At 42.5% G+C, this 8,953-nt stretch overlaps 1 pseudogene; it reads right to left on the reverse strand.

Moving 5' to 3' along the window:
- Positions 1 to 7,970: 7,970 nt before the first annotated feature.
- On the reverse strand, positions 7,971 to 8,248 carry LOC105512239 (annotated as a pseudogene).
- Positions 8,249 to 8,953: the final 705 nt, after the last annotated feature.

Below are 8,953 nucleotides of genomic sequence, written 5' to 3' on the forward strand. Positions count from 1 at the left end.
CCAGCCCGGGTGACAGAGCGAGACTCCGTCTCAAAAAAAAAAAAAAACACTGTTGAGTGAAGTTGCTGTTCTTGGGCAGAGCCTCCAGGGACCACTGTGGATATCCTGAGGAGGCCTCAGAGCTTTCTTGGGCAGAGCTTCTGCAGGTGTCTTGCCATGGTCAGTTTCTTCGCTGTTTTATGGCCCTCTGCAGGAGTGTCCATGGTCATTTCTCAGCCACCTTTTGGTTTCAGTTTCTTGTTAGGTCTTGGGGGTGTCTGGCCACACAGATGTTATCTTATTACCTCAGTCCATCATACCTGTGTTTATCATTTTGAGGGTTCAGCAGTTTCACTGTAGGCTGAGTCACTTGTCATAAGTGACTCCATTTTGAAATATTTAGGATCACAAAACTCTTTACGGTGGGGGTGCCCAACAAGAGTCTGGATTCAACAATCCCAGAGTCTGGGCTTTTGCCTTGTGGCATAATAAAAAATTTTATTTTTAAATAAATTTATGCCTTGTAGCATAATAAAAGGTTTATTTATGACTTCTGTGTCATAATCAAAATATGTATTTTTGGCCTTTGACTCCAGTTCCAGACACAGAGGTCCTAAGACCCTTGGAATTTCCTGAGTGATAGGATGTCTTGTTATTCAAAAGGAGTCTCTGTCAAATAAACCTGAGTTTATGCTAAAGAAGGGGCTCTTTGTTAAGGAGGGGGAGCTGGATAACTTCAGGATGGGGACTGATCATCATTATTTAATCAATAATGTCTACATCATGAAGCCTCCATAGAAACCCCTACCTGATGGGGTTGGGAGAGCTTTGGGGCGGGTGAACACAGATGTGGTAGGTGACTGACCTGGCTGGAGAGGTCATGGGGGCAAAGATTCTCTGCATGACCACATTTTAGCCAGGTTCCCAAACCTCTTCCTAGGCACATCTGTACTTCCTTGTAAAATCTAATTTTAGCAAAGGACCCTGTCAAGTCAGTTTAGCAGGAACTTCTCACCCTCGATATCTGACCGGGTTCATCCTCCCTGTTCTCCAGGTGATGTCTGATCACCCCGGCCTGTCTTTGGCAAGAATCCTGTTAGTGTGGTTTAGCCAGAATCCCTCTTGCCCCTGAGGTTTCCTCTTCATAATTTTCCACCCACTGACCTGTATGCTTCTCCTTGCCTATAAATTCCCACTTGCCCGTGCTGTGTTCAAGTTTAAGCCTCATCTCTCTCTCTCCTGCTGCAAAATCCCAGTGCAGTGGGTATCAAGCTTGTATCATTAGATAATTTTTTCTTTAACAACAGAAGCCCTGCACAATTATTGCCCCCCATATTAGTTTCTTATTAGTTTCTTCCATGTTGCTGTTCCTGAGTTGTATCCTTTATAATAAACTGACAATCATAAGTAAAGCAGTTTTCTAAATTTTGGAAGTTGTTCTAGAGAATTATCAAATTTAAAGGGGCTTCAGGGGGTCTCCACCATTTGTAGTCAGCCACGTAGAAATGTGAGTAGCCAAGGAACTCCATTTGTTGCTGAGCCTGGAGCCTGTACCTGTGGAGGCTGAGCCTAACTGTGGATAGTTAGCGTTGGAATTGAGTTGGATTGTTGAACACGCAGTCAGTGTTGGAGAATTGCAGGACGGATTGATGTGGACAAATGACATGTATTTGGTTGCTATCAGAAGAAACTATACATGCCTGCTTCTGTTACTCGAAAAAAACTGGGGATCATTCGTCTGGTAACAAACAACTTTTCATGAGAACACAGGTGTGGATCAATAGGAGTTTTATTACTTGGCACAAGTAAGGAGGACACTGGGAGGATTCTCCAAAGCAGTCTTCCCTAGGAAAAGTGACAGGAGGTGTCACAGGACGAGTCACAGACAAAACTCTTCAGACACCGAAATAAAAAAGGAAGGGGTTTATTCGGCCGGGGGCATCAGCAAGACTTCTGTCTCAAGAGCCGAGCTCCCCGAGTGAGCAATTCCTGTCCCTTTCAAGGGCTCACAACTCTAAGGGGGTGCATGTGAGAGGGTCGTGATTGATTAAGCAGGGGGTATGTGACAGGGGGCTACATGCACTGGTAATTAGATCGGAACAAAATAAGATAGGGATTTTCACAGTACATTTCTATACAATGTCTGTAATCTATAGATAACAGAACCGATTAGGCCAGGGGTCGATCTTTAACTACCAGGCCCAGGGTGCGGTACCTGGCTGTCTGCCTGTGGATTTCATCTCTGCCTTTTAGTTTTTATTTCTTCTTTTTTTGGAGGCAGAAATTGGGCATAAGACAATATGGGGGGTGGTCTCCTCCCTTAGAGGGTTTTATGGGTGATGGAGAGGGGAGAGGGTTCATCAGCACATACAGAGGAGGGGGTTGCAGTTGCATAGATGCAGTGAGTCATCATGCCAACACATAGGTTGCATGTTATGGTAATGAAGTCTCCTCTGGGGTGGAGACTTTAGCATGGTAATGAGCATGGTAATGAGGAAAGTTCACTCAGGTTCATCTGTAAGTTGCTGGGATCCGTTAGGAGCTGGTTTTAACCAACCACATGACTGCATTCCATGCAAGGTTTAGGAAGAAACAGGCTGCAGGACGGTAGGCTGTAAAAGGCTGATGGCTCCGTTGATTAAATTCCTATAATCCCTGGAAACCCTTCCTGTCTGCTTACACTTCCAGTTCATCACAGCTTGTGCTGAGGTTGAAACAGCTTGTGGTAGATAGTGTCAGGTTTTAGCTTAGAGTCAGTTCCAGGCAGTTGGGGTCTGTGAATTCAGGAATCCAAAACAGCCAGTGGCCTTTCTTCAGCAGCACCAAAGCTTAGATGGGGCAGGAGTATGGGGCAGGAGTGACGGCTGTATTCTGAGTGACAAGCAAGGCTTTCTGAAGCCTGTTCTGCCGTGTCAAACTTGGAGTCCAAACTGACCCACATCAGGTTGGATGATCTGCTCCTAAGGATCAGACATCTAATCCCACCAGAGCTCATTAGCAACCTAAAACTTTCTTTGAAAAATTCCGGAAGCATATCTCTATCTGGAGACTGCCTCTCTTTCTCTATTGCCTCTTTTTTTCCTAGAGGTTCCAATAGGTAACAATAATAGCAGAAATAATCAGTTATGAAGACAGATTTGTTTTTAATACTCAAAAGAATTTAAATTTCAACCAGCCCACTGACAGCAAAAATCTAGGAAGCTGTGCCTCACCATCAACACTTTCTTCTTGTAGCTTTCCCCGATTGGGATGATCCTTCTAGCATTTATGAAATTACAAGCATATGATATTTTGCATTAATTTATATTGTATATCTAGATGCAATAGCTGCTGTAACCAAGAAAATATTTGAGACAGCGCTCAATAAAAAATTTAGAGATTTATTTAGCTAAGGTTCAGGACACATCCAGGATAAAAGGAACAGAAAACCATAGGAAACACCTGTGGTTTGTGCTTTTTCCAAAGTGCGTCTGGGGACATCATTATTTAAAGGGAAAAGTGTGGGCATTAGGGGAAAGAGAAAAGGGAGAAAAAGGGAGGGTAGATAAAAGAGGCAAGTGGTTGCATTCCTTTGAGTCTTTGATCAGCATTCACTGAATCTGCATTTTACATGTGAAAGGAGGGGGTAGAGGAACAGTTAATTATGCATTCATTTCGTGCTTAGTGAATCTGCATTTTTATATAAGCAGTCAAATATGCCTTTGTCTCAGGTGAACGGAGGGATGACTTATAGTTCTGTCCTTTGTCCCATACCTGTGATGACAAGCTGTCAATTTACATCATCAGAGTGTCATTCAGCAGAACCGTTTTAGGGTGAAGATCTTAGGGCTCACAAAGAATTCTCTTGTGAGCAAATGGTGAGGGAGTTATATAGCTTTTAATTTTTGTAGCTATCTATTTAGGAACAAAATGGGAAGCAGGTTTGGGTGACCCAGTTCCTAGCTTGAATTTTCCCTTTCGCTTAGTGAGTTTGGGTTCTGAGATTTTGTTTTCCTTCCCTGCAGCAAAATACAAAGCCATTTAGAAATATTTTTTTTTCATTGCAAATTTATTTGAAGCCATGGCAGCATTCAATATTTAGATGTTGGGAAAGACTCTGGCTGGAATTTGAGACAAGGAAACGTTCCTCCTCCACTAACTTACTATAGTTGTGAGGTAGGAGGCTGGCAAGACTTGCTTTCTGTTTGCAGCCCTGTTGATCTGTTGATCGGAGCAGTGTGGTCAGAACAGTATGCAGTGAAGAAGCCAGCCAAAACTAGCAGATGGTGATAGAAGTGACCTCTATTTGCCCTCCCTGCTCATTAGCATAAGACACTCCCACCAGTGCCATGACAGTTTACAAATGCCATTGCAACAGGCCATGATAATGGCCTGGAAGTTACCTTAGATGGTTCTGGAAACTCTCCACCCTTTTCCAGAAAGTTCTGAATAACCCATCTCTTAATTAGCATGTAATTAAAAGTGAATATAAATACAGCTGCCAACAGCCCATATGCTGCCAACTCAGCCCACTGTCTATGGGTAAGTCCTGCTCTGCAAGGAGCAGTACTGGTTCAAAAAAGTTGCCTTCTCTCACCACAGGCTCACCCTTGAAACATGGGACACAGATTTGGCATGGGACACGGATCCAAATCAGTCCAAATTGGGCCCACTGCCTGTCTTACAAGACCCATGAATACAGCTATTCTTATTTACTTTTGTATTGTCTGTGGCTGCTTTTGTGCCACAGGGGCAGATTGTGTGGTCTCCTGGCAGGTGAGGCCTAACATATTTATTACTTGGGTCTCTGCTGACCCCCTGGGCTACAGGTTTATCAATTTTATTGATCTTCTCAAAGAACCAGCTTTAGGTTGATTGATTTTTTCTTTTTCTACTTTATTTATTAGTTCTTTTATCTTTATTACATTTTCTTTCTTTGCTGGTTTCGGTTTTCATATGCTTTCTCCCCCTTCTGAGTTTCTTGACCATGATTAGGGACCGTGATTAGGGAACAAATAGCGTATTTCATTTGAAAAAGGGAAACCAAAAAAGAGAAGCAAGTGGAAAATTTAAAACTGAAAAATATAAATCTTAAATGAAAAGTTTACTGGATAATATTAAAAGCAGATTAAACACTCCAGAGGAAAAGTTAAGTGATCTTAAAGAGAAGACAATACAAATCTAAAAACTGAAGCATAGACAGATTAAATGAAGAAAAAGGAGAGCACAGTCTCAGGGATTTGTGAGACAATGTCAAGTGGTCCAGTGTATGTGTGACTGGATCTCCAGAAGGAGAGGAGAAAGAAACTGGTACAGAAAAAGCATAACAAAGCAGTAAGCCTGGCATGGTGCTTACACCTGTAATCCCAGTATTTTCTGGAGGTTGTTATTAGATTTTTTTTTTTTTTTGACATGGTGTCTTGCTCTGTCACCAGGCTGGAGTGCAGTAGTGTGATCTCAGCTCGCTGCAGTCTCTGCTTCCCGGGTTCAAGCTATTCTCCTGCCTCAGCCTCACAAGTAGCTGGGACTACAGGCGTGCACCACCATGCTCAGCTAATTTTTGTATGTTTAGTAGAGAGAGACAGGGTTTCACCACGTTGGCCAGGATGGTCTTGATCTCTTGACCTCGTGATCTGCCCACCTTGGCCTCCCAAAGTGTTGGGATTACTGGAGTGAGCCACCGAGCCCGGCCCAGATAATAGAGGGCTATATTGAAGGTTGACACCTCCCTGCCTCTAATGCTTCTTCTTCTTGGGACAGAGAGAGTTGCCCAGGATTCTCACTGGAAGAGACCTTGCTTTTTCAAGCAGGGACAGAAATTCAGGGCTGCCTTCCTACGCTGGGTGTTTCCAAAGTGGCTTTCTGCACTCATGATTCCAGCTATTGAGGAGAGTAATTATTATTCTGTCCTTTTAGAGGAAATCATTACACTTTCTGTTTAGAAGAAATGTTTCCTTTTTTGAACAGTGGTCATTCTGAGCAGTGTCAGCATTTCCTTCTGTTTTTGAAAGTGAAATTATCCACGTCTGTGTGAAAGCTGATCCACAAGCAGCAGACCGCCAGGCTCCGCCTTGGCTTCCAGATGGCTTCAGTAATTCCCCCGAACTTTGCATTACTGACTCTACAGCAGGTGGGTAGCTCCCTCTGTAACGGCTTCAGCCTGGATTCCTGGCTTTGGGCGCACAGCTGCAGAGCTTGTCTTTAGAAGTGTTAACCCAAAATACCTGAGATAGGTCTCAGTCAATTTAGAAAGTTTATTTTGCCAAGGTTAAGGATGCACCGGTGACACAGCCTCAGGACGTCCTGACAACACGTGCCCAAGGTCTCAGGGTACAGTTGGCTCTTATACATTTTAGGGAGACATGAGACATCAATCAGTATATGTAAGATTGTTCCCAAACAGAACGAGGTCTGGCTGTTTGTTCTCGTGGTCCAGTAATGAGATGCAGACAGGCTGGGAAAGAAGGGAATTTATCTCTGCAACTGGTTACAGGGAGAAGGTCAGAGTAACTCACCAGACCAACTCCAAGTTACACGTTTTTTCCAAGTGCTTATATACATTCATGTACCTACAAGCCAAAAGCCAGTGTTTCACTCTATCTAATCTTTAACTACAATCCGGGGTCTAGACAGTTACTTTAGAGTCTTGGAAAAATTACTTAATCTAAAATGGGTCCTAGTACAAGGTATGCAAGAACGTCTCCATTTTTTTTTACTTTTATTTTTTGACATGGTTCACTTACTTTAATAACAATATATATATATATATATACCATAGTATCACCATGGAATGTAAATTCAGATTAGACAAGAGAATTTCACAAGTGTAACAGCATTCGGTAGTTTATGAAAGTTTGGTTATACTGTGTGGCCAAACTAGCTTGCTCATAAGTTATTAATTGATTCCATTATAAGTAATTTGTTTAGTTCAGTGTTTACAATTCTTATGGAAAAAATAAGCAATGCACACATTTAAAAAGTGTTTATTGGCCGGGCACGGTGGCTCACGCCTGTAATCCCAGAACTTTGGGAGGCTGAGGAGGGCAGAACACGAGGTCAGAAGATTGAGACCATCCTGGTTAACCCGGTAAAACCCCATCTCTACTGAAAATACAAAAAAAAAAATCAGCCAGGCGTGGTGGCATGCACCTGTAGTCCCAGCTACTTGGGAGGCGGAGGCAGGAGAATCGCTTGAACCCAGGAGGCAGAGGCTGCAGTGAGCTGAGATTGCGCCACTGCACTCCAGCCTGGTGACAGAGCGAAACTCTGTCTAAAAAAAAAAAAAAAAAGTTCATTTACCTTTGCATGAGTGCTTAAAATACATATTTCTATTTCAAGATGACATTTAAAATTTATTCTAATATAACAGCAGCAAAAATATAATTCACAATTACAAAAGAATTAGAATCCACAAGTTATTCTCATGTTTACAATTGTGATTCTTTAATAAATACCACTACTATGCAGCTCTATTGTAAGCTTTCTAGATTTGGTTTAAACACACACACACAGATATATCAGTTGTGGGAAGCTTTAGAATTTATATGTCATGCACTTTTTGGACGGAGTTTTAAAAGAGCCAGCCAGTCCACAAGACGGGCAGAAAAAAAGTTAAATTAACTGGGGCAAATAGAACTCTTATATAACATCCAAAACATGTGAGATCCTGTAGCAAACTGGGACTACTTCAGGGTTGGCCCGTTACCTTCTTTAGAACTAAGTTCATCTTCACAGTTTAAGAAGGTGGACATTTCAACACCATCTAGTGCATTTAGGTGACATGTTTCTTTTATGCTAACTTGATTTCCTTGAATGACCTGGTTAGTAAACTAGTCACTAGTAATTTGGTCACCAGGCAAATCAATCCTGCAAGAAGGGAAGCCAATATTCAAAATGCTGTGTTACCATCTAAACCCACTCAAATAGTTTATTTTCCACAATAACACATAACTTCAATAATGAGACGTCTAACTAAAGCAAGCTCCTCCAACAAGACCAAGACAGCATCTCTTCTAAGGCTTAGGTTTTGGAATTCCCGATACACGGAACAGCCCTTACCAACAGTCGATGCTCCTACAACAAAGCTTTGGGCGGCCACACACATGTGGATCAGATGAAGGGACATTTGAGTATTTCCCCTGCTTTTCAATGTGTATAATCCATACGTAACAAGTGCTGCAAAACCTGCTATTCCAACGGGTACGAATAGTGCCTCTTTAGCCTTTCGAATAAGTTTGGATCCCTGATCTTCATCATATGAAGAAAGGGAAACATTTGTGTCTGTTGACATAGCGACCGCTTGAGGAATCTCCTTAGAGCGAGAAAACCTCTCACGTGTCAACCAGCTTCTGATCCCCGCCTGAGGACTTTCATTATTTTAATTAAACTCTAAGATCTGAGAAAGCCCAGGCGGGATCTTGATAAACTTGTTTTGCTTTCTAGCGTTTGTACTAAGGCACTAGCTTCTCTGGTTCCTTAATATTTAACTTATACACTCCTCAGAGTTATAGCAAGGTGTTGGTGAAGGCTGAGTGTGCTGGTTGCTAGTGGAGACCTGGCCTGCCACAGTCCCCACTGTCAGTTTGTACGTGATTTCTATCATGTTAGTTACTTTTCCAAGCACTGATTTGTGAAGAGATTAGTACAAGAGTACAAACTATGACATGGTGAACTAAGACAAAGTGGGCGATGTACTCTTTCTGGCCACTTCCTGCTGGAGAGGGTCTTCATCGGGGGCACTGGAGTGGAAGATATCTATTTGGCGTTGGTCATGTACCCGACTTAGGAGACTCAAAGGCAGTGCCTGTTGCAACATAATCTTATGAGATTGAGGAATGTTTTGGAACAACATATGACAACAATATAGGCCATAACATAGTGTTCTGCCCATGCCCAGGAGGGTGGTTAGGACAACAAGAATTTCTGCCATCAGGAAGGTCCTCCACCAAACCAAGAGGCTATCACTTCATTGAGGGACAGTGCAGGGTTAGATATG

This window comes from Colobus angolensis, unplaced genomic scaffold (assembly GCF_000951035.1).
Source record: "Colobus angolensis palliatus isolate OR3802 unplaced genomic scaffold, Cang.pa_1.0 Scaffold21, whole genome shotgun sequence".
Lineage (NCBI taxonomy): Eukaryota > Metazoa > Chordata > Mammalia > Primates > Cercopithecidae > Colobus > Colobus angolensis.